Source organism: Equus asinus, chromosome 11 (genome assembly GCF_041296235.1).
Source record: "Equus asinus isolate D_3611 breed Donkey chromosome 11, EquAss-T2T_v2, whole genome shotgun sequence".
In the NCBI taxonomy this organism is placed as follows: domain Eukaryota; kingdom Metazoa; phylum Chordata; class Mammalia; order Perissodactyla; family Equidae; genus Equus; species Equus asinus.
Window position 1 is genome coordinate 83,182,460 of NC_091800.1, and position 24,287 is coordinate 83,206,746.

A 24,287-nucleotide genomic window follows, 5' to 3' on the forward strand; every position below is an offset into this window, starting at 1 on the left:
TTCTAATATAATTTAAGGCTGTAAATTTGCCTCTTGTCATGACTTTGGCTGCATCCCACACTTCTTGATACCTAGCATTTTTATTATTGTTCAGCTTTAAGTATTTTTCAGTTTCCATTGTGATTACTATTTTGATCCATAAGGTTTTTGAAACTGTGTTTCTTGCTTCACAAATACATGGATTTGTTTTAAAATTATTTTGTTACTGATTTTGAACTTAACATAATTTATTGAGTCTAAAATTCTATACAAGGAGTATTCAGATTTCAGAAATGTTAAAGTGTGGAAAAAATGGTGACAGCAATTATAAGAAGTCACTGATTGTAAGATATATTGCAATTTAGAGATATTAAAAACTGAAAAATAAAATTGTGCCTTAGAATCTATAAAATTTTGTTGCAGTCAGAAATTATGTGTCTCTGTTATATTAACTTCTCTAATTATGGTGCAATTTGCTTTACTTGCTAGTATATGGTCAATATTTGTAAATGTTTCCTTGAGTGTTTAAGAAAATTGTTCATTCTCTACTTCTATATATCCCTATTACATTAACTTCTTTAGTAATGTTAATCAAATATTTTATGTCCTTACTGATTTTTGTCTATTTGGTCTATTGGTTATTTATAGGAGTGTTTTAAAAATTTACCTCATTGATGCTAGATTTCCCACTTTCTCCTTGAATTCCATCTAATTTTGTTTTATATATTTTGAAACTGTGTTATTAGATACAAACTGTGCTTAGAATTGTTATGTTTTCCTGTTAAACTGAGCCCTTTATCAATACGTAGTGATCTTTTTTAAAATGTCTCTGGAAATGCCTCTTGCCTTACAGTTCTTTGTTTTTAACTGATACCGATCTATCAACACCAACTTTCTTTGGTTATTTGTCTGGAGCATATTTTTCCATTATTTTGCTTTTTACCTGTCTATGCCCTTATATTTTAGGTATTATAAATGTCATATAGCGGGTATTTTAAAAATTCAGCCTAGTTATCTTAACCTTTTAATTAGGAAGTTCTGTTCCCGGGTATTCATTGTGCTCACTCACACGTGTGAGCTCCTTCCTCCTGCTTCACTTCCTGCTCTGTCTGCTCCGCCTTTCTGAGGTTTCCTTTTTCCTTCTGTTCTCACCTCCTTTTAAGTTCATTGAATTTTTTCTTCCTTCTTCATCTTATTTTCCAACTTAATTTGGAAGAAATACATTTGATTTCTATGATGTATTTGGTTACTCTAAAATATTAATGTCATAAACCATTTGACAGCTAATATTTACGCTCCTTACAAATGTCACAAACACGTCAGGGTGCTTCATTATAAATTCTGTGTTGCAGTTGTTCTGGTTCTTAGTTCTGTCTTGTTATTTTTAACCACAGAAATTATATGGTATTATTTTCCACAGCTAATGTTTGTTCAGACTTCTCCACATATTTACTATTTTCTTTGATAAACATTCCTTCTTGCATCTCAGATCTTTTTTTCTGGGATCCTTTCTCTCTTCCTAGAGTTCACCCTATAAAAGTTTCTCTAATGAGGGTCAATCATGAGATTTTTGAAATGTCTTTATTTCATCATCATTTTTGAAAACACATTTAACTGACTTACAGTTTTAATCAACATCTATTTTTCCCCCAGCACTTTAAAGATACTATTCCATTGTCTTTGGCTTCCCCTATTACTGTTGAGAAGCCAGCTATCTTTCTAATTCTTGTTTCATTTTAGGGAACTTCTTTTTGTCCTCCCTGGCCATTTAAAAAAGTCTTCCTTTGTCATTAGTATTCATCACTTTTGCTAGGATATGTCTCAGTGTGAATTATTTTTAATTACTTTTGGGAGTTTATAGGCATCTTAAATGTGAATAGTCATATCCTTGAAAAATGTTGGAAAAACTTCCACCATTATCCTTTCAAATACTGTCTCTCTCCTATTCTATTTTCTTTCTAGAATTATGATTATAAATATGATATTTTCTCATATTATGCCACACCTCTTAAATTTTATTCTATATTTTTCTTCTCTTTCCTTTCTCTATCTGCTCCATTCTGGGTAACTTTTGAGAATTGAGATCTATCTTCCAGTCATATAATTCTCTCTCCAACTGTATCTAGTCTTCTGTGTAAACTTTCTGTTAGTTTCTGCTTTCAATTATTAGATTTTTCATTCTTTTAAAAATTTGGTTCTCAGGCCACTGTTCTATGAATGGTCAAGAAAGATTCCAGCTTTTGCTAGTGCACTTTGCTCATTGTTAAGTTCTAGCAGCTGTGCAAAATATGTTAGGAAGAAAAAATGGCTGTTAGATATCATTAACTTTTCCTTGATCCTCAACTGTGTGGTCAGAAATTGATTAGGGCACATGTGATCAGCTCAACAGAAATCCGTGGATCTTGCTGTTTAAACCAAACCTGTGCACTAATGCTACTTTGAGCTGTGGCCGGTTTGTCAGCTTAGGTAGGAATCCCAGGGGGGAATACAAAACGGTTACAGACCCTTTTCACTTAGATTATCAGTTAATGACTGGCTACTAGTTTTAGATGAGCTAGATGACTACCTCCATGACAGAGGATAGGAACAGAAATATTGTCCTGTGTGCTCTCATTTGGTGGCAAACCCTGACTCCAACTGATAAGAGGCTGTTTATAATCTTGATCCCATTTGTCATGAGCATTCATACACTTCACTGCAGAAATATTGATTTGCTTGATTATGGTCTGCTGCCTGCGATCCTCCGGCATGTTAAATAAAATATGGTATTTGACAGAATTTCCTTTCCAAAATTTGAAAAGTTATTGATTCTGAAAAGCAACTGGCCCTAGGGATTTTAGATAAGAATTTTAGTCCTGTAATACTTATGTCATTGTGCTCTGGTAAGAATTAAATAAAATAAAGTATAGCTCTTTACATACTGTTTGGTATTGAGTAAACCCTCCATAAACAGCAACTACTGCTATTATTATTATTGAATAGTTCCAGATACCTCTCTGATTGTTGTACTTCCTAAAGTGGTCTTGGGGACAAGGGGGCAGGAAATATTGAGCCAGGCATCTTAATGTTTATATGATGTCTTGCATTTCACATGTTTCAGAGTGCAAGGTATGTGAGCATTTCGGAAACACATTAGGCACTGATATAGATTGGAGCCAGCAGGACTGAGAACTTAAATCTAAATGGTTCAATGGGGAGGGAGGGAAATAGGAATGTGGAACAGTCTGCTTCGGAAGTCAGAATCTGTTCTGGGGGTTATGAGAACCGTGTTGAAAAATTATTGGGGCAGCAAATGAGCTCCTTGCTTTCCAGCAGGTGGTCTCAGTCAAAGGGACTCAGCAGGAGGCGGCAGGGGAAGCATTTTCTTCTTAATCAAATTAGCAAATATTTTTAAAGATTACTTAATGCAAATATTTTTAAAGATAAATGCTGGCTGATTGGTTAAGTTGAAAAATAGCTCTTTGTTACACTAAAGCAATAACTCTTTGTAACACTAAAGCAATTTGGCAATATTTATCAATGCTCTTAAGAATGTCCATGTCTTTTAACTTACACTCTCCATTTGCAGGAATCAGTTTCAGAGAAATGATGTGAAATGGGAAAAAATGCCTATGCAGGAAGATGTTCATCACAGTGTAATATGTAGTATATAATAGAGAAAGATTGGATACTTGTGGGAATGTCTCGGGATCAGTGAGTGAGAGGAGGCCACGCTGTCTCTCGTCTCCTTTGTGGGGAGGAGACAACAGGGAAGCAGGATGCCATGTGCTGCCTGCTCCAGGCCCCTGTGTCTCTCCGCAGGCTCTGAGAATTCTGAGTCACAGACTGTACATAATACACATTTAAAAACGCATTTAAACATCAGTCATTTCCTCCTTAAGCTTTCCTAAACAGTGAACGCCATCACGACCCACTCGGGTGTCGTAAAGGACGCAGATGCGCACTGGAGTTACTGCTACGTTAGGATGTTCACACAAGGAGCGCTCAAGTTTTTGCCTACATCCTAACGTGTGTTTCTCCGGTCGCTCACTGAGTCTCAACCGGTAGCAGATCCAGGCTTCTTGCAGACGCCTGAAGCTTACACAGTATAGCCCCCATTAAGGAAAATCATAATAAAGTATTATTATGAAATTCAAGGCCCATTCCCAGGTCCTTAGAAGGGGCTATAAAAGAGGCCTGAAGTTGAAGCTTCAGCAGCCTCATGATGAAGGGACCGTGATGAATATGACCCCTGACTCAAGGCTGCCCTGAGCACCTGACCCGACCCTGACTCCTTGAGCCTTCTTCTCCTCTAGGCTGTGAGGAGACTGCAGGACTCTGCCGGCTGTACGTGGCGTCCTTGCTCCTGGTCCAGGGGGCGTCTCCCCTGAGTTCACCTGAGATGGTGCAGCCTGAACCCTCCGCCTGCTCACCTCCATTCTCTCTGCAGGAATCCGTGCCTCTTCCAGGGGCAATCCAACGGGCTTTTGACTGAGTGTTGCAGGCAAAAGACCTGACGTTGTGACACAAGCTGCTCTCTGGTATGGCTGTGAGCCCACTTATCACTGAAAAGTAGAGGAGAGACTCCTGAGAAAGGAAGAGAGACCCTACGAGCGAGGGGTGAGGGGAGACGCCTAGAGGAAGGCTTCCCTTCTCACTGACCGAGGCTACAGTTTAGGGGTGTCAGGTGGAGGACTCAAGTCCAGAACAAGTGTTAGGGACCGATGGATGCCCCCGGAGGGAGGCTCCTGGAGGGTGGAAGGGTCTCCCCACCTGTTTACTTCTGATTCCAGCCCCCCGCCCAGGCCTGGCGCAGAGCAGACTCTTCATGCAGTGACCGGAGCCTGGGTGGGGACGGGACGGAGCGCAGGGCTGCAGATGTGCAGGGCTGAAACCAGAGGGAAATTGGACACAAAACGGAGGTGAATGAGGGGGCCAGTCTAGTCCTTCCCACAAAGGAAATGAGCTTTGCCAGGAACGTGTGGAGAGTGGATCCCAAACTGCTGGCTGGAGGAAGAGAGGAAATTGCTCGCACTGAGAGCTCCTGCGGTGAGAGGGGTGTCGGAGCACCACCTCCATCGGGCCCAGAAGGGCGGATGACTATGTCTTCAAGCACCGCCCTCCCAGGGTGAGGCCACTCACACTTTCATTGAAAGGAGGGGATGCAGCATCCCGGGAATATTTGAATTAGTGTTGAAAACGGCCGGGATGGTGCTGTGAAGGACCGGCACCAACGGACCAGCACAGAGATTCCAACATAGGTCTAAAGTTGGGCAAGGCTTGAACATATGGACCAAAAACCAACATGAAACCAACTTCTTGGGGCTAACAGCCTCCACAACCACCACAACTAGTTCCAGACATGGCAGAGTTAAAGGTGAAAAGTTTTAAAAAGTGTCTAAAGCAATTTATATCTTTTTAAAGCAAGAGGAAAAATGACTTTGTGAAGAAAGCATGTTGAATTATGGAAGCAGAAAATACAACCTATTAAACAACAAATACAAAATATTAGAAAGATCTCAAGGGATGGGAAGAACACGATCCCGAAGAATTCAGATCTGGGGGCTGATGCCTTGTTTCCATTGAACAAACTGCAAAGGAATTAACATTGTGCTTACACAAGAGGAGGCGGAAGTAAAAACATTTTAAATGTGGTGTAAAACCTTGAGAGAGGAATTCCTGTCAAATTATTAAACTAGTAAACATGGAAAAAATAAATAATAACTCAAGTGTGAGAGGCTGGATTACACAAGCCCACTGCAAACTACTGCTGATAGCAGAGTGAATAAGTGTGAGGTTTCCTGAGAAGAGAGCCACAGAAAGATCCTTCAGGAGACGTGTTGTGGGACTAAGGGGACAAGAAAATCGGAAGCTACAGTGATCAACACTGAACACACCCAAAGCTGTCCACACGACCCCTTAGCTGTTTCTTGGCTCAGAGAAGCTGGAGAAAGGGTCAGGCCAACTGGCAATTGCACCGGGACTAGGAAGAAGTTTCTGCTCGCTCAGATGGGCCCCAAATAGTCTGTGTTGACCTCACCACCTGCTTCCAAGATGGTCTGCTTTCAGTTCTTTGCTTCCTCCTCTGTGCCCAAAGCATTTCCTTCTTTTTTTTTTTTTAAAGATTTTATTTTTTCCTTTTTCTCCCCAAAGCCCCCCGGTACATAGTTGTGTATTCTTCGTTGTGGGTTCTTCCAGTTGTGGCATGTGGGACGCTGCCTCAGTGTGGTCTGATGAGCAGTGCCATGTCCGCGCCCAGGATTCGAACCAACGAAACACTGGGCTGCCTGCAGCGGAGCGCGCGAACTTAACCACTCGGCCACGGGGCCAGCCCCCAAAGCATTTCCTTCTTAACTCAACTGTGATAACAGCTGTGGTGATCCTGGCATAATGTCCACTGGCCACCTACAGTGGGCCGCCTGGCTGAGTGCGTTCACACATCATTCCGGAACAGGAGAGCACCCTGGATGACCTGGATATTGCACAGAGATGGAGATAACAGACAGGTGGAGCCCAGGTACCCTGAAGTCAGGCTGAGAGGGAAAGGGCGTCCAGCCTGATTCTGTGTTCACATTCGAAACGTGAGTCATGACAACGTGCTGGGGCCTGGGCCCAAAAGGCATCGTTTGGAAAGGATTCCTCACAGTGTGATTTTTAAAAGATTGTCTTGAATGTGATTATTCTAATTGGAAAAATAAATGCATGTTGATTGTAGGAAAAGTGCAGTTTTTTAAAGATAAAATCAAGATCATAATGTATGAGACATTTTGTATCCTGAATTTTTTGGTTGGCACTACATCATGAGAATTTTCCCATACCAGTGAATGGTTCTCTAAAATGCTTTCTGAATATTACTCAGTGGTTCCTTATAAATGTGTAGTTATTAATTTTAAGTTTATTTTAAAGTATTCTTCTCTTGATGAACATTTAGGTTTTTATTCCCCAAGTTTGATATAAAAAAAATTACAATTTACATCCTTGGCCCAAATCTGAGTGTATATTTCTGATTGTTTCCTTAGGGGGAAAATTATGAAATACAATTGCCAATTCCATCAGAGGTAAACATTTACAAGGCATCTGAGACACACTGAAAATCTGCACTCCGGAATTTCACACAAATGGACATGCCCATCAATAAGGTATGGAAATGATTCCTGATTCCTAGCTACATTTGACAAACTGAGTATTGTTATTTTAAAAAATCTTTGCCACTTTGACCAGTAAAGAAATGCTATCTAGTTTTAAGTTGTATTCCTTTGGTCACTAGTGAGGGTAAAGAATTTTCATGTGGTGACTGGCTATTTATTGGTCTGCATTTCTGAATTGCTTATTTGTATCCATAGTGCACTATTCTATGGAGATACTTTTTTCCTATTGATTCACAAGTCCTGTTTACATATGGAGGTATTCAATAGCCATTGGGGTATTGTATTTCTTTTAAATATTTTCCCCAATTTGTCATTTGCCATTGTATATTTTTTAACAGTAAAAGGGTATGAACAATTTACATTGTCAAATCCCTCAACATTTTTCTTAGTGTTTCTATTTGGATGCCATGTTTACAAAACCTGTCTTCACACCAGATATTTATGCACATAAAATTTTCTTTCCCTAAATTTTCTTTATGGCTTTGTTGTTGCAATAATCCTTCTTTAGATGTGTGATATGAGTACAAGTGTCAAAATTTATTTATTATTAATAGTTGAACAATTATTCCAGCAGAATTTGCCAAATAATTCAGTTTTTCTCCACTGATTTAAAATACAATTTTATATTACTAAAGAATAAAACATAGTTCGGTTCTATTTCTGCTTTTTTGTCTGTACTATTGAAGTCCTTAGTCGTCTGGCAGTTCTGTAAAAGCTGAGTGAGTGTACTCTCACACAGTATGTTTCAATATGCAGCAGTGGTACACCCCATCATTATTTTTCTCTTTAATGATCTTTATCTTCCTTATTCATTTATATTTCCTTATATAGTTTAATATAACAGTTAAAATTTGCTAAACTATGTTGTTAGAATTTTTCTTGGAATTTCTTTCAATTTATTAAATAATTTGGGTTGAGTTGACATCTTTATAATACATGTAATGGCTTTCCTATCTAGGAATAGTATATGCTTGTTTTATTTATGTCTGCTCCCTTGGTAAATATTTGCTTGATAAAGGTATATTTTTAATCATACTGATTTCAATATTTTTTATGTTGTGTAGTTATTTACAGTTTTTGTAGTTATTTACAGTGTAGTATAAACAGTTTTTTCATTATTGCTGATCTATAGGAATTATGTTAATTCTTGTACATTTGTTTTTCTCCTGATTGTGTAAATAGATACTGTAGTTTACTTTGAAATGTATTATCATTTTTTGGGAGAGAGGTGGAGGACAAAATCTGACTATATGGAAATAATGATAATTATTTTACAGACTTATCGTTCTCAACATTTCCTTTCACCTTTCTCTACCTCTAATAAATTATATACTTTTATCTCTAATGGTTTGAAAAATAAAAACTTAGATTTTCAATCTCTCTAGCGGCTACCCTTAGTGTTTCTAAGACCTGAGTTCAAACTATTCTCTAACTATGCACATCAAAATTTAACTCTCAGCTATGCAAGATTAGGAAATTCTCCTTCCATCCTCTGAAGTAATTTCTGAACATCACTTATTATTATATGTTTAGAAATTATTTGTTAAAAATAATATGTTTAATATGATTACTAAATAAATCAAACAGTATTTAATATAATCTGGGGTTTTAGAGCCAGGTGGTAAGGATAGTGAAGATGATAATGCATAGTACTTTATTTTTCAAGAATATTTTGACCTTTAGGTTTGATTTCAGAATTACATTTACGATTACATAGATTTATTTCTGTGTTTATCTAAGGAGGTCCCCACATTGCATTCTGTGTTCGTGTCCCCCTTGGGTTCCCTGTGTCTTAGATACTTTGTTTGGGAAGATGGAGAGGGTAGTCTTCTTCCTGGGGTCTTCCTGTCTGCGAATGGGGTCTGGCCGGTTTGCATGGGGAACCAACTTGCATGGGGTGAGCACTCTTGTTCACTGCTGTGCATGCGCCACAGAACGTCGTGTCCGCGCATCGCCGGTGCATCTGCCGCGTGACAAAGCCAGAGGACAGCTTCCACTTTGTTTATATGTATTTTTACCCTTAATACCTGAAGGTTTATGAGATTATTTTCTCGCGCTTGAAATTTAATTCACTAGCACATGGTTAGGAGTACGTCTCTTCCTTTTATTTTTTCCCGAATCCTTAGGAAGCGTTTGTGAAGTTTCAGCTCACGGCAGGTGTGCTCTTTGCTTGTTCATTCTCCACAGACATAATGTTTCTCTCTCCTTTAAAACTCTATCGGATCTTTAACCTGCACTCAGGAAAGGAGTTCAAGTTTGTCTTCCAAATCTTGCCTTGAGTTTTCTGTATTATCAGTCGGGCTCTTTCCTGCTTTGATGAAGATTTCAATTCCTCTGTTTCGTTCCGGTTTCTTGGTGACTCTCCCTTGCTCCCCTCTTCGCATCTCCGCTTAATTCTTACCTGTGTCCCTTCTCATCACAGTCTTTGTCTTCACCCCATTTCCTTTCTCCTGGTTTTCATGCAGCGTATGTGATTTTATGGATTGTTATTGAGCACACAAGACGAATACTTTTAGGAACTTTCTTTACTGTTCCACAGCAGATGCTTTTCATTAGTAGGTCTTTCCCCTTCCTCTTGGAAGGATTTCTCCTTTGTTTCCTGTGGTGGACAGTTTAGGAGACACCCTTCTGGATTCTCTTCTCTGCTCATCTTGAACAAGAAGGGAGACGAGGAGGGCAGTGTTCTCGCTGCCCCGTCCTGTCCGCTTTGGGACTATCAGGGTATTTTCCCCGTCTTCAGGGGTGGGAGGACATTGAGCTGGTGTAGCCCTTTTGGACTGAGGAAAGCTGACCTGTTCCTCCTCTAAATGCAGAGAGAAGCACACATTTGTGGATACTTTTAAGAGTAGTCCATCTTTCTTCCTTTTCCTAAAACTATGCATGAAATAGCCATCCCCTAAAATGCATGGCTCACCTCTTTCTCCCTCTTTCTATTGCAATTTTTTCATTCCAAAAGGTATTGCATTTTTGGTCACGACAGGCCCTGTGGGGATATGCAGACTCTCACTGCACCCTGCCCCAGGACACTGTCCCGTCTGCCGTGGCAGGACGAGACGGTCTGTATGTCTCCCTGATTTGTATGCAAAATAAGTGATATTTTGTACTACTGTAAACAGTTACAAAGTTTTACATTTTATTTATCTCCTTGACGTGCTTGGTAGCATCAAGTAGTCATAATTAATGCAAAGAAAAAATAACTTTTAGAAGGGTATTTCACGGAGTCAACCATGCACAGGACATTCTTTAAATCCTGCTGTCTTTGGAATCCCTTTCTGCTGTTTATATTCCCGTGGGTACTCAGGTGGTTCTGGTATTCTTGTGGGGAACCAGAACTTCTCTTGAAGGGGCAGTGAGAGAGAGAGGAGCTGGGTAAATATTTTTTAAATCGTTACCGCTTTTTTTAGGGGAAAAGACACATGGATGAGGGACAGTCGTTGTCGCCCTGTTAATTGAGAACTATTTGCAGTAAACTATCTGTATCACACACGGCATAATCCTTTCTCCAAGTGAAGGTCGGGACAGAGCATCTTATTTTGTCTGCAAGTATTGATGCGCCCGGGAACGTCACCTCTTGGTTCAGAGCTGGACCGTCCTTGCGAGTCGCGAGCCTCCTGACCCTGCAGCAGGCAGCTCTCTGAGGAAGGTGCTTGTGGGCCCCGACTTGAGCCTGGGTGCTGAGGCCGTTATTTTTCCTAAACTAGTGACTCTCTGTGAATCACGTTGCACAGAGCTGGCATGCCGCGTGTGCCCAACAGCTCGTACTTGTGGTGGGGAGCAGTCACGTTGTGGTTCACCGGGATTGCTGGCCCGCCACCTTCAGGCACAGGGCAGGACTGCAGTGTCTGGCCCGCTGTTAAGCAGAATGGACCTTATGACGGGTGTTGCTTCTGGGTCAAAGACTTACTTGTTGGCTAGGACCCTCCCCAGCTCTGTTCCACATCTGCCCAGAAACCGGCCACGTTCAGGAAGGCGCTGCTCCACCGGCCTGGGGGAAGCAAGCCCATGCCGACGCGCAGTGGATGCGTGGTGTGAGCAAGAAGTCCAGCTTCACTGGCTTGCTCCGGGAGACCGTGGAGTCACCTGGTCTTGTGGCACCTGCCGATTCTGACTGCTACGTGACTTTATACAAGAGGTTTTCACCAACTCACGGCGGTATAGAAGGGAGCCCCCTTCACCTCCTTGGAGGTAATCTCGGCCTCTCTGTCCATCATCGTGGCAGCAGAAGGGCCACCAGAGAGGCTTCCTCTCACCCCTGGAAGCTGCGACTGGATCGCGTTCTGTGCAGCAAGGACTTTGTATATGGGATTAAGGTTATGGATCTGAGGACAGCGAGATCCCCCGGGGTGTGTGGTGGACCCAATCGAATCACATAAGCCCTTGAAATCAGCTGGCGAGAGGAGGCAGAGGGGAGCTCAGAGGGACCCAAGGGTGAGATGCACTTGACCCGCCCTTACTGGCTTTGAAGGTGAAGGCGGCCCGGAGCCGGGGGAGTGCACAGCTCGAGGAGCTGAGAACAACCCGCACACAGTCTGCCGGGCAACGGGCTCTCAGCCCTACAACCACAAGGACATGGACTCTGCCAACAACTCAAATGCACCTGGAAGCAAGTCTTCCCCAGAAATTCCAGATGAGCCCACCAGGCTGCAGCACCTCATTTCAGCCTGTGAGCCCCAGTGCAGAGGAACCAGCTGAGCCCACCTGGACTTCTGACCCACACAACTATGTGACGACCCATCTGCATCACTTTAGGATGCTGAGTCTGTGGGACTCTGTTACAGCAGAAATAGGAAACTAGCACACTCTGCTAGCAGACTGGCTTTTTGCCTCAGTTTCCCTGCCTGACACTGCAGCCTGCCCTGAGCCCCTGTCTTGTCTGCAGCCACGACAGTTTCCTCGAGCATTCGTCCTGGGCCCTGCAGTTGGTGGGGCTGAGGTCCTGGCCTGTCCTGTGGCCGAGCCTGCCCGAGGTGCGCAGGGCAGGGTGTCCCACCTACACTACGTCAGCTATGGGCCCAGCAGTGCCCCCCCGGTTCACCTCAGCGATGGCTACATGGAGCTCCCTATGTCTTGGCGACAAGATGCGCTAACATGGTCAGCCTCTTGCTTTGTCTTCTCTAATTCCCTAGAGGGGACAGGAGAGTCGTGAGTCAGGAGGCAGGGGATCCGCACAACGCCGTCCTCAGGGGACACAGGTGGCACCTATGCATCCTTTAGACCGAGCATGCTGTCCTGTCATGCTGCTTCACGTCCGCCACCTGTTTTTATTTAGTTATTTCTGTTTGCTTGGCATCCTACATGTTTTCTTCTAGGCATTAGTAATAATGACACCAATAATAGTACTAACAGCTAGCACAGATAGAGCGTTTACCATCTGCCAGGCCCCACCCTAATCGCTTTCCTTATAGTCTCCCGTGATTCTCACAGTAACCCCGTGCCACGTAGCGTGGGATGTCTTCTTCTGTGGTTCTAGCCTTACGGATCTTCCTCCCTCTTCTTTAACTGAATATTTCGAAGGGAGAGTCTTTCGGTTTGTGTAAGAGAATAAATTCCCTAAAGGGAAATACGGCCACGCAGCTCTGGGGACACACACCATGGCTTTCGCGGACAGGAGCACACGTGGCATCACGGCTCGTCTGAGGTGGGTGGGTGCTGAGCAGCAGCAGGCTGCTTCTGGGCCTCTTTCCATGAGAGTGCCCTCAGGACCATCGCAAACCCCCAGGCGCTCTGTGTGGCTCCACGTGTCCAGGCCGGCCTCGGGCAGAGAAGCCTCCCCTGGCCTGGTCCACTTGCCACCACAGAGCTGGACTGCCTTTCAGAAGGGATTTGCACAAGGCCTGCTTGTGGCCATTGCTGATCTGCCTGACCCCACCGGCCCACAGGTAGCCTGCATCCTGGCTGGGTCAGCACCAACACTGGTCCATGCCTTTGCCACATCCCAAAGCACAGGCCTTCACAGCTGGCCTGCAGCCTCATTTCTCCTGTTGTCCTGTCTCCCCTTCCAAGGGCCTTCCAAGGCCAGCGCCATGTAGCTCCACGCACCCCTGGGGTCCGGGCACTCTGCCGTCCCTCCTTGCCCTCGCTTCCCTCTGTTACACTCACAATAAAGGCTCCACACGTGAGCTTTGTCTCAGGCCCTGGCAAGCTGAGACAGAAATTACTAAGACTAAGGAAGAACAAAAAGGAACACTTACGTAAAAGGCACACAACTGATCAGGAATTTCAAAGGGCACATTTTTGATGTAATGACTGCGTTCTGGTGCCCCAGATGCTGTACACTTCCCATGCCCGGAACTTCCTCCTCCCAGTCTCTGGCTGTTCTCCATATGGGGTCGTGTCTTTTCCACCTTTTGGAAGCCACTTGCCGTGTGTCTGGACCTCCTTTTCAGGTGGCCCTCTCTGAATGCCAATAAATATCTCAGCTTTAAAAGGACAGCAAGCAACTCTTACGATCAGTGTCTGAGACTCATGTGCTTAAGACATCTCGTTCCTCATCCAATGATTACCGTGTGCATGCCGCAGCTATTCAGCGAATGTCTAACTAGCAAGTGGCACACAGGATGCTATGTATCCGTTTGACAACAGGAAGCCATTTAAAGTTTAAGAGCAGGGCATTCTGTAATGAGATTTTTAAGAAGACAACTTTGGCAGCTGTGCAGGAGATGAAGGGGAGGGTAGTGACGTTGCAGACCGAAGGACTAGCTGGGAGGCGATTGCAGAGGTTCAAATGAAAGATGAAGGCTTGAGGTCAAGCAGAAGTAGAGACGAAAAAGGAAGAGCAAAACCAGGAGCTGTCCCAGGGTGGCCCGTTGGATATAGGAAGCCGTTCCTTCCTGATCCCTAGACTTCAGGCTGAGCGCTCTCATTGCTACCTGTCAATCCAAGAGTTTATTTTTGGAGGATCCACCTTGCCTGGATTTTGAAGCTTAGAAGGAACCAGAGCCAAGATAAGGGGTCGGCCACCCCTTTGGACTGTGTCTTTCAGGAAACAGCCACAGCGGGTACTTTAGGGAGAATATTCCAATCGGCAGAGAGTGGAGGAAGCGTTGTGGCCACTGGGAGACTCGTGAAAGGAAGGGCCCAGGTGAGGCGTGGTGAAGCCCCACTGAGCTCTGTGAAGGGAATCTGTGCTCTTCCTCATGGCTGCTCCCTCGTCTCTGCACTCTTCGTGTCATTGTGCCGCTCTGATAGTGACCATCGTATTCTGTACCGAGTCGTGGTGGCGAGTGCATGTATCTTAGATCTTCCCGCCCTCGTCGTGCCATCTGTAGGGCCTCCTGCAGAGCAGGCGGTCAGTCTCTGTGGAATTAGTGCTCTTCTGTTGGCTTGCTTTACCTTCTGCTGATCCCTCTGCCTGGAATGCTGTGTCTTCTCCAACATGCATCCATCTCAACACTGCGACCTAGTGTAGCATCCTCCTCCCCAGGAGGCCTTCGTTGGCCCCCTGCCCCCACCAAGGGCATTTCTCTGTCTCTCGTGGCACCCAGGCTTATCTGTGCCGCTGCTCCTGAAATCAGCCTCCTTGTCCTTCCCACCCGCACTGTGAGGTCTCGGAGGGACGGAACTCTCCCTGTTCATGGCGGGATCTCCAGCACAGAGGCAATGCTCACTTAGCACGTGGTAGGCCCTCAGTGAGGGGTGAACTAAATTGAAGAATCAGAGAAATGACTCTGAACCAAATTCATTCCTGTGGTAGATTGCAAACTGTGGCCACAGATACCTTCCATTCGAGTATGCCCGTCCCACTGCAACGTCATTTGGTCAATCTTCCCATCAAGAGGTAGGGTCTGTTTCCCCACCCTTAGATTCTTGGCTGGCTTGGGACATCCTTTGATCAATAAAATGCAGCAGAAGTAACATATTGCAGCTTCTGGGCCTATGTCTTAACAGGCCTGCAGCTTCTGCCTTCACCCTCCTGACCTCCTACCTGAGGCTCCCAAGTAGAGAAGCCCCTCTAGCCTGCTGGAGGATGAACGAGAACCGGGCAGCCCCGCCCACAGCCATTGCCAACCACCAGACGTGGGCGTGACGCTCAGCCCAGCCAGCCCTCCAACTGCACACAGCCATTTGAGTGAGCATAGGCAAGGCCTGCAGAGGGACCGCCCAGCCAGCCCACATTATGGAAAATAATAAATCGTTCTCAGCCACTAAGTTTTGGGGATGGTTGTTATATAGCAAAACCCAACTAGCACAGTTGTCTTGGATCTGAAGAGGAGAATGATGCAGATAAGGTGATGATGTCGACCATCTGAACTTACCAAAATAGTGGGAAAACGTCATCACTGGCTTTCTGGTGGGTTCTCTCCCACGAGCTGATGTTCACGGCTCTGTCAGAAGCACAACCGAGCCAGAAACATATGGTTTGGAGACACGTGTCTCCCAGGATGCTTGCGGGCTGCAGGTGAGACACGCTGAGCAGGATGGTAATGATGATTGTTGCTGATGATCTTGGGGGAGCACAGTGGAGCACTCATGATTAAGTCAGCACTCTGCGGCAGTGTAAATGGATCTCGACCACAGAGCTTTGCAGTAACCAGGTGGCTCGGGGAGGCACCCGCCAGCCAGATGTGTAAACACCCCAGCTTGGAGTGCCCTTATGCTCAGAGTTGAAGACCGCGGATGCTGCGTGCACATCCGGGTAAACAGCATAGCAGGCTGACTTCTGAACCAGGCGGAGCAGGAAGAGGGAGGGGTGTGGTTTTCAGCTCTCTTCCTTCACCGGGTCACGGAGAAGGCCCTGGCCAGCTGGCTTCAGGCAGGGCCCGGCGTGAGAGGCTGGTTCTCTCCTCTCAGAAGCAATTCACATCTTTAAAGCCGATTAATGAGCCGATGAGATGAGCAGTACCTGGGCATGAAGTGACAGTTCATTTCCATTCGGTAAACACTTAGGACCTGCCTGCTGCACACCTGGCTTGGTGTTCAGCTCTGGAGCCCAAGGGTGAGAGAGGACATCGAGGCATGCAGGCTCTGTGAGGGGAGAGTCCATTCGTCCTATCCAGTCAGTCCCATTCGTTAAAAATGTAGATAAATATGTTTATGTTTAAAAATGTATCTAAGCACACCTGTGTTGGCATAGAGAGGCCTTTCTTAGCTTGGCCTTATCCAGAAGGGTTTTAGATTTTGACCCATGGCTGAACCTGACTCTGGAGCCTAATGCTTGAGAAGAGGTCAGGGTGATGCGCTAAATAAACAGATCAAAGGTCAGAGGTCAGAGGAAATTACACAGACCTGAGACTCAAGCGTGAGGCGAAAGCCAGGCCCCAACCCCTGCCCATGTCACAGGGTTGAGGGTTGAGGCTGGGGTGGCAGCAGAGCCCATTTAGAGAGCAAAAGTGCTGACTCAATGCATCTTGTTCACCTGGGGACTGTCGCTTTAGAAAGAAAAGAAGTTTTCCGTTTCCTTGTACCGCGTGGATCTGGTTTCCAGCTGAAGTGTTCTAGGGTAAACCAGTTCTAGAGTAATCTAGAGCTCTTGGCCATCTCGTGAGCAGACCTTTCCAGATTCCATCAGATGAGGGCGCCCCGCTCTGTGTCACTGTCTGGTATGAGGACACCAGCCATGTTGGATTAGGGCCCAAAGTTCATCAGAGAGGGGGCTGCAGGACCAAAGGGCAGCCCGTGCCCTGAGCTTGTCCACCTGACCTGTGAAGAAACTCTTCAGACTGGGAAAGATGGCCAACTTCGGAAGGCCTCGTGAGGAGCAGGGGCCTGAGCGCCCTCCTGCCGCTGGGGGCTATCTGCCTGTGCTGTGGTGGCGGCCTGGCTGGACAGGGCAGCTTGGGCACAGGTCCTGCTGGCCTCTTTCCCCCACGCATGGTTGGAACCTCTGCCAGAGGAAGCCTGGTGACGTGGCCGCGCCGTGGCCCACCTGCTCTGAGCTGCCTCTCTGTGTCCCAGGTGCGGTGGGGCTGGTCTCCTCTGGGCTCTGGGTTCTGTCCCCAGGAGGCCCCGCTTCCTTTGTAGCACTGGCTGACTCCAACGTGAGTTGTCGTCTTTTTCTAATTCCTTATCGTCTCAGTTTCCTGGGCCCACTGTAACAACGTACCATTAACAGCAGAAGCTGGTCTCTCACGGATCTGGAGACTAGAAGTCCGAAGACAAGGTGTGCGCAGGGCCGTGCTCCCTCAGAAACCTGTGGGGAAGGGTCCTCCCTCACTTCTTCCAGCTTCTAGTGTTGCCGACCGTCCTTGTGTCCTTGGCCTGTAGACGCATCGCTCCAGTCTGTGCCTCTGCCTTCACACGGCCTTCTCCCCGTGTGTCTCTTCTCCTCTTCTTAGAAGGACATCAGTCACATTGGATTAGGGGCCTACCCTGCTCTGATGTAACCCCATCTTAAGTAGTTACATCTGCAATGACCCTATTTCCAAATAAGGTCATATTCACAAGTACCAGGAAGGACATGATTTGGGGGTGATGCTAACTGACCAGTACACTTATCAAATGTTCTTTCCAGGCTGTTGCTTTAGGCCAACTGAGCACGTGGATTCTTCCCTGTGACTGGGCTGCCTGCGTTGTGATGCAGGCTGGGCCGAGCTGGAGGGATGCAGAGTCTGCAGGGGCGAGGGGAGGGGAGGACACATGTGCTCTGCTCTCCCTTCTCCCTCTTGCTTCCCGGCCCCACAGTAACGGCTGTGATCTACCTTTCCACCGCTCTCCTCCAGGATCCTTTCACTCCTGGATCTGCAAACTCTCCTGTTGATGGTATGCCCCCTGTTGCCACCTGGCCATGTTGTCTAGATCAATGAGAGCACTGATTGACTTACCAGTAGTTTCTACCGAGATGAGTCAGCTAGTGGGGGCAGGGAGCAGATAGCTAGAGACAATTAGCTCCCCAAATCTACCTGTTACGTGGGCAGTAGCTGCCCCCCAAGGTTGCAGCAATAGTAATTAAGGCAGCTAAATTTCTAAACCAGATAACCCCCAAAATATCAGGCGTAACACATCAGCTTATTCCCAGCTCCCATTCAGACCATTGTGGGGGTTCCTGGTGGGGCAGTTCTCCAGGTGGTGATGCAGGGATCCAGGCCCTTTCTGTCTGGTGCAACACCATCCTCAGCATGTTGCTCCCAAGGGCACCAGGACATCGTCTCCCCTCCAGCCACCAAGAAAAGGGGAGAAGAACATGGAGCATGGCTCTTGGGAGGTGCAAGCCACTTTCTTCCCCGTTCCATTGCCCCTGCTATGTGCACGGTCCAGTACGAGAAACAGTGTGGAACGAGACAGAGGGAGCCTGTCCTCACAGGGCTCATGTTCTTATTGGGTTAGTGTCACCACTGACCCAGTCGCCCAAGCCAAAATTCCATGCATCAGCCCACTTTTCTTGCAGGATTTCTATACCCAGCCAAAATCTCAATCAAGTTCGACATTTGGTTCAGTGTATTCTTCCTCAATATCTCCTAGATCTGTCTTCTCCTTGACACCTGCCACCTGGACCACCACAACAGCCTTCCGGCTGATCTTGCCTCTTGTGTTGACTGTCTTCAGTCTCCGTACCACATTCCCAACAGAGCCATCCTGATTAACTAGAAATCAGATTGCCATATGGTTTCAAATACAATCGTTTCCCCAGGCTTACTGCATAAGGTCCAAATTCCTTAGATAAAATGCACAATCCTCAGAATCAGGCCTCTGTCAACTTCTCCACCCTTGTCCCTCAGTACCCCCTCACTTCTCTCCAGAACTGTGCACAACATGCCCATTCTCACCAAACCACCTGAGGTCTCGTGGATACTCGTGCCTTATCTCCATGCCGTTGAAGGAATACGGTTCCTTCTTCTTACCCTCTTGGTGAACCCCGATGAATTCTTCACTTTTATTTTTATTACATATTAAACATGCATATAGTTAAAAAGCTGAGTCATTCAACAATATTTGCACGAGACACAGAGGTCCCGAGGCCGAGTTTATCTCTCCTCCCAGACAAGCATGCTCAAGTCCTCTCCGATTCTTTTGGTTTTTCTCTGCACATTCCCAAATAAAAGTGCTTCGATGGCTCCTTGTTGAGTTTCTAATTTTAGGCATTTATTTGTTTGAGTTTCTACTGTGAAAGTGGAGTAGCTTTTTTTTTACCAAATGCCACCAGCCTCCCAGGCTTATAGTACAAACTTATTTTCCATGTTTTTACGTTACAATGACTGTCAAGTGCTATTCGCAGTTAAGACACGCAGTGCACCGTGATGACTTTTCCTTTTCCGCACACATGTCCTGGAGTTAATTGTCTTTTTACCCCTGTGTTTTCTATGTATTTATAACTAATTCCAACCCAAGCTCTAAGTCTCGAAAGCCCTCAATATTTTCAGGTATACCAGATATTTTATCATTTTCATCTTCTTGGAGAATCTCTTCCTGAGTGTCTTCTAATCCAGACTTGTTTCCAGTTCCTCCTGGGGCACCGGTGCCTCCCTGGGACCCCACCTCACCTTGTCTGGGGTCCCTTGCTTTTCTCTCCTCTTGGATCTCTTGTTTCCTGGACCTCGTCTTCTCCTCTTTCCTGATTCACTCCTGCTTTTGTTGGAGCACTTGCTTCAGTATTTTGCTGATAAAGTATACACAAGTGGTATCTGAAAATAATCTTTATTTTATCTTCATTTTTGATTTGAGATTTTTGCCGGATATCGTTTTCATCCAGGGTTTGGAAGGCATTTCTCTGCTGTCTTCCGGCTTCCTCACTTGCTGTTGAGAAGGCTGGTGCTGTTCTGATCCTTTGTCTGTGAGCTGGTTTCTTTTCTCCTCTGTCCTAGAGCTCCATGATGCGGCACCATGACGTAGGTCTTTCTTCATGCATGGTTCTGGGCACGTGGTGGGCTTCCTCAGTTTGGAAACTCATGTCCTGGAGTTTTCTGGAATGATTGCATTGGTGATTTCCTCCTCTCTGTTTTCTCTTCCTAAAACCTCTATGATTTGGACATTGGACTCCTGGACTAATGCTCTGATATTCTTATCTTTCCTTCTTATTTACTATTTCTAAATTTCTATTTCTATTTTCTGTTTATTTGAGTTTTTACTCTAATTTCTGGGAGGTTTACTTATGAGCTTTCCATTTCTGACATCATATATTTAGTTTCCACTTTGTTCTCCGAATGATCCCTTTTTATAGCCTCCTGTTCTTGTTTCTTCAATATATCATCTCTTATCTCTCTCAGGATATTAATGAAGTTCTCTGTAAAGTTTGCTCCCTTCCTGTATAGTCTTTTATTTATCAGAGTAAATGTCTTCTCGCTTATGTGTTTTAATCTCTGTGTTTCAGGTCAGAGCCTTTGCTCATGTGTCTGGTGATACTTGGTTCCTGGTCGTATTTAAGAAGGAGGCAGTGGGCCGGCCCCGTGGCCAAGTGGTTAAGTTTCTGTGCTCTGCTGTGGCGGCCCAGGGTTTCGCCGGTTCAGATTCTGGGCACGGACATGGCACGACTCATCAGGCCATGTTGAGGTGGTGTGCCACGTGCCACAACTAGAAGGACTTGCAACGAAGATATACACCTATGTATGGTGCAGGGGGGGCGGGGTTGGGGAGAGAAAGCAGAAAAAAAAAAAAGAAGATAGGCAACAGTTGTTAGCTCAGGTGCCAATCTTAAAAAAAAAAGGAAGCACTGAAGGCCAACCGGAAGCTCCAGGCCTGTGGGTGGGGTTTGATGGCTGTGGGGTTTTTCTGTGGGGAGGTAACTATTCCTCTAAGTTGGGGCACTTTAATATTAGCATCTTTAGGTCTTTTTTCTTGGCCCAATCAGATGCCCCAACCTCTTGTCTGGACTGCAGGAGGCCTGACAGCTCGCAATCTGAGGGCCTAGCCAGAGAAGGACTGAAGATGTACATGTTTGCTTACTTTCCCTGTTTCTCGTGTGTGCCCCACACAGCCATGCTGCAGCCTCCTGCTTTGCTCGTTCTGAGGCTTAGCCTGTGGTCCTGCCCTGGGATGAGGGGTCCTTCCCCGGCCTGGCTGTATTGGGAATCCGGGTTTTAATCAGACTGCTTGTTTCTATCCCCATTTGATTCACAACTTTCCACGGTCGCGAGTGCTGTCAGCTACTCGACCGACTGTGGGGGGGTCCTGTCCTATGCTGTGGGTCACTCTTCAGTCCTCCTCACGACTGGCTGAGGTTCAGCTCTCCCAGGTCTTTCAGATCAGTCACCAGTCATGCATCTACTCTCCAGCTCCCGAATTTGTGTTCCTGCCCTCACTTCTCCTCTCCTCTCTGTCCCCCTGGGTTTCCACCTTTAAAGGAATCTCAACCCGCCTTCTTGGAGTGGACTCAGAGCACGATTCAGTCTGAGTCTTTCTGGACAGAACACAGGCTCACCTCTCCTTCGGTGTCTTCCTAGTCTCTGTCCAACCAGCCGGCAAAACTGATTGCTTTGCCCCTTTGTTTGGGTCACTCTTGCCCTCAACCACGCCGTCTAGACTGTAGTTCCAGTTTCCTCATAAGCCAGAACTGGGTCTTGGTTTATTTATCTCCAGCCTCTGCCACAGTGCCTGGCATTCAATCACTCATTCACTCATCAAACACTTAAAGAATGCTGGTTATAGACATACAAATATTGGGAATACAAAGATAAACAAGACGTGGCTCATGACACTGAGAGGCTTACCTCAGGTCACAGGTTAGAAATGATGTGAAACATAGAATTCACATAACCTTGTATGTTTGTAGATATATGTGTATATATTTACATACACATATACATATTCAAATATACTGCACTCAATAAAATTTGTATAACAAATGATATAGTCTTTCAAAATATTGACCCCATTTTCAAAGCATAAAGAGCTAATGTGTACAACCTTTGCTCCATTGTCGTATTTACCAGCCTATTAAATGTGAAAAATTTTTTCTGCGTCTGAAATGTATGTGCGTAAAATACATAAGTGTTTGCTCATTAACTCACTGGCCATACCTGGCAGGCAGACAGAAACACTGGTGAGATAAATTTGTCTTGCCGATGTTACGTCTGTGTTTATGAAGTTGTGTGCATTCACTCTTTTCCCTACAACGTCCAGCAAATAATGGTCTCAGAGGGCACAGTATGTGGCAAAGACTTAATAAGTATTGGATGGATGGAGGGATGGGTGGGGGTGGCTGGAAGGGCAGGTGGATTATGGACGGAGGGGGGCGTGGATGGAGGGATGGGTGGGTGGGGGTGGGTGGAAGGGCAGGTGGATTATGGACGGAGGGGGGCGTGGATGGAGGGATGGATGGATGATGGTGAATGGCGGATGAATGGACAGATAGCTTTTGAATTTGAATTAATGATTTCAGAGTATGGGCAGCTTTATTAAAATTAAATGACGTGACGTACTAGAAGACACTTGGCAAACCCTAAAATAAAATGCATGAATCAAGGCATCATATTATATAAATAAAATGCATTATAATCGAGTACTTATATTCTCTATACTGTGCCTGTACACCATTTGTCCTTTTCTGTTTCTTCAATACTCAAGGCCATGACATGGGAAAATGGACAAATGTTTCATTCATGCCCTTTTATCCTAAAGTGCTAAAGATTAATGAGAAGGGGAAGGGTTCAGAAAAATCAGAATTGTATTTATTAACCGTTTCTATTTTATTCTTTATTTTGGTATATCTCTGAAACTTCATCTTCTTTAAAGAAAAAAAAAGAAAATCGTGAGAAATTCTGGGCAATTTTGAGTGTTTAAACTATACGCTTGAATTAACTATACTTAGTCCTTCGAGGAAGGTAAGGGGGTGCAGAGCTTTATTATTTTTCCTGTCCTAAGATCTAGGGCAGTGGTTCTCAACCGTTCTTAACTTGGGCGCTCCCACCAGGGGGAATGTGGCAATATTGAGCGAAATCTTCATCCCTGCTGAGGTGGGGGAGGATGAGGTTATTGGCATCTGGTGGGTAGAGGCCAGGGATGCTGCTAAGCATTTGACAACCCATCGGAGAGCCCCTGCCGCCCACCCCTAAAAGGATTATCTGGTCCAAAATATCAATAGTGCTGACGTTGAGAAACCCTGGCCCGGATGCAATAGAAACTGCAAAGGTCTTGAAAGATCGTGAGTCGTAGAAAGGAAAGGAAGATTTGTGTGAGAAAGCTACACACAGAGCACCTCACTTAAGGATGCCTGAAGACTTGCCCACCCCCCTTTCCTTGTGAATAACCTCCAAAGGCTTGAAAACTCTGGGCTGGGATTGTCGGCTTGTTCATTTTTATCCATAACTGATTTATCTAGGAAATCATGTAACCTAATAAGGCGAAGCATTAATGCCCCCTTGCTGGGATAAAATATTAACTCCATAAAAGGCTAATTTGGGAAAGGAAAAAGCAAGAGCCACATTTCTGAGAATCTCTTCCAAGGACAAAAGCCAGGTTCCTTGCTTTGGACCTCTCACGTTTCCTCAGCTGGAAGCTGTCCCAGTAAACCTGCCTTTCTGGTGGAGAAGTCTGCCTTCCCTTCTCAGAGACGCTCCTCTCACAACCACAGCCGTACTTTGTTCGAGGTTTTGAGTGAATTCTTGAATCTTAAACAAGGAAGAAAAAATAACCAAAATTTACCAAAAATCTACTGTAGTGAACAAAATAATGAGTCGTGGAAGAAGGGCCTCAAAGGAGTCGGCGGATGGAGGGGAGAAGGGGTTTATTACTTTAATTGGCTTCTTAATGATTCTCTGTTTTCCTCTTCTGGCCTTTTTTTTTTTAAGGGGAAAAAACCCTTAAAACAGAAAGGTTAATCTAACTATACATTTTAAGCTTTTAAAGGCTCCATCACAGGACTTATTATGCTAAAAGAAACATACCTGGCATATTGCAGCTTCTAAATGTATCAGCAATGCCTGTAATGATTCACTTAAAACACCATGGTCAGAATTCTTTCACATTATTTCTATGTAAATTGGATGCTTTACAATTACTATAATATGTGTGAAATTCCACTTATTATTTCTTTTAACATGGAAACTTTCATCACTTAACTCACTGGACAGAATATTTGAGCCATTTGCAATCATTAGAGGATTTTTGTTTGGTCAAACCCTTACGGGATTATCCTTCGGAAAAGACGGTGAATTATATTCATTGCAAGAAAACAGCAATTTTAAATATATAAGGGGCACCAGGAAACTTTTCATTTTAGCGCAAATTCAATATTATATCTTACTTCTTTTTACAGCAGGGTGAGCTTTTATCTTTAAGCAATTTATAAAACCCAGCATGTAACAGGAGTGA

General features: G+C 45.1%; 1 long non-coding RNA gene across 2 annotated transcripts in view; it reads left to right on the plus strand.

Annotated features, from left to right (window-relative positions):
- The first annotated feature begins 6,975 nt into the window (after window positions 1–6,975).
- The window catches only part of LOC123289681 (uncharacterized), a 345,699-nt gene continuing 328,387 nt past the window's right edge, over window positions 6,976–24,287 (plus strand). For both annotated transcript variants that reach the window (XR_011506667.1, XR_011506666.1), the window contains exon 1: window positions 6,976–7,097. This is a non-coding gene — a long non-coding RNA (uncharacterized lncRNA). The remainder of the gene's footprint in view (window positions 7,098–24,287) is intronic.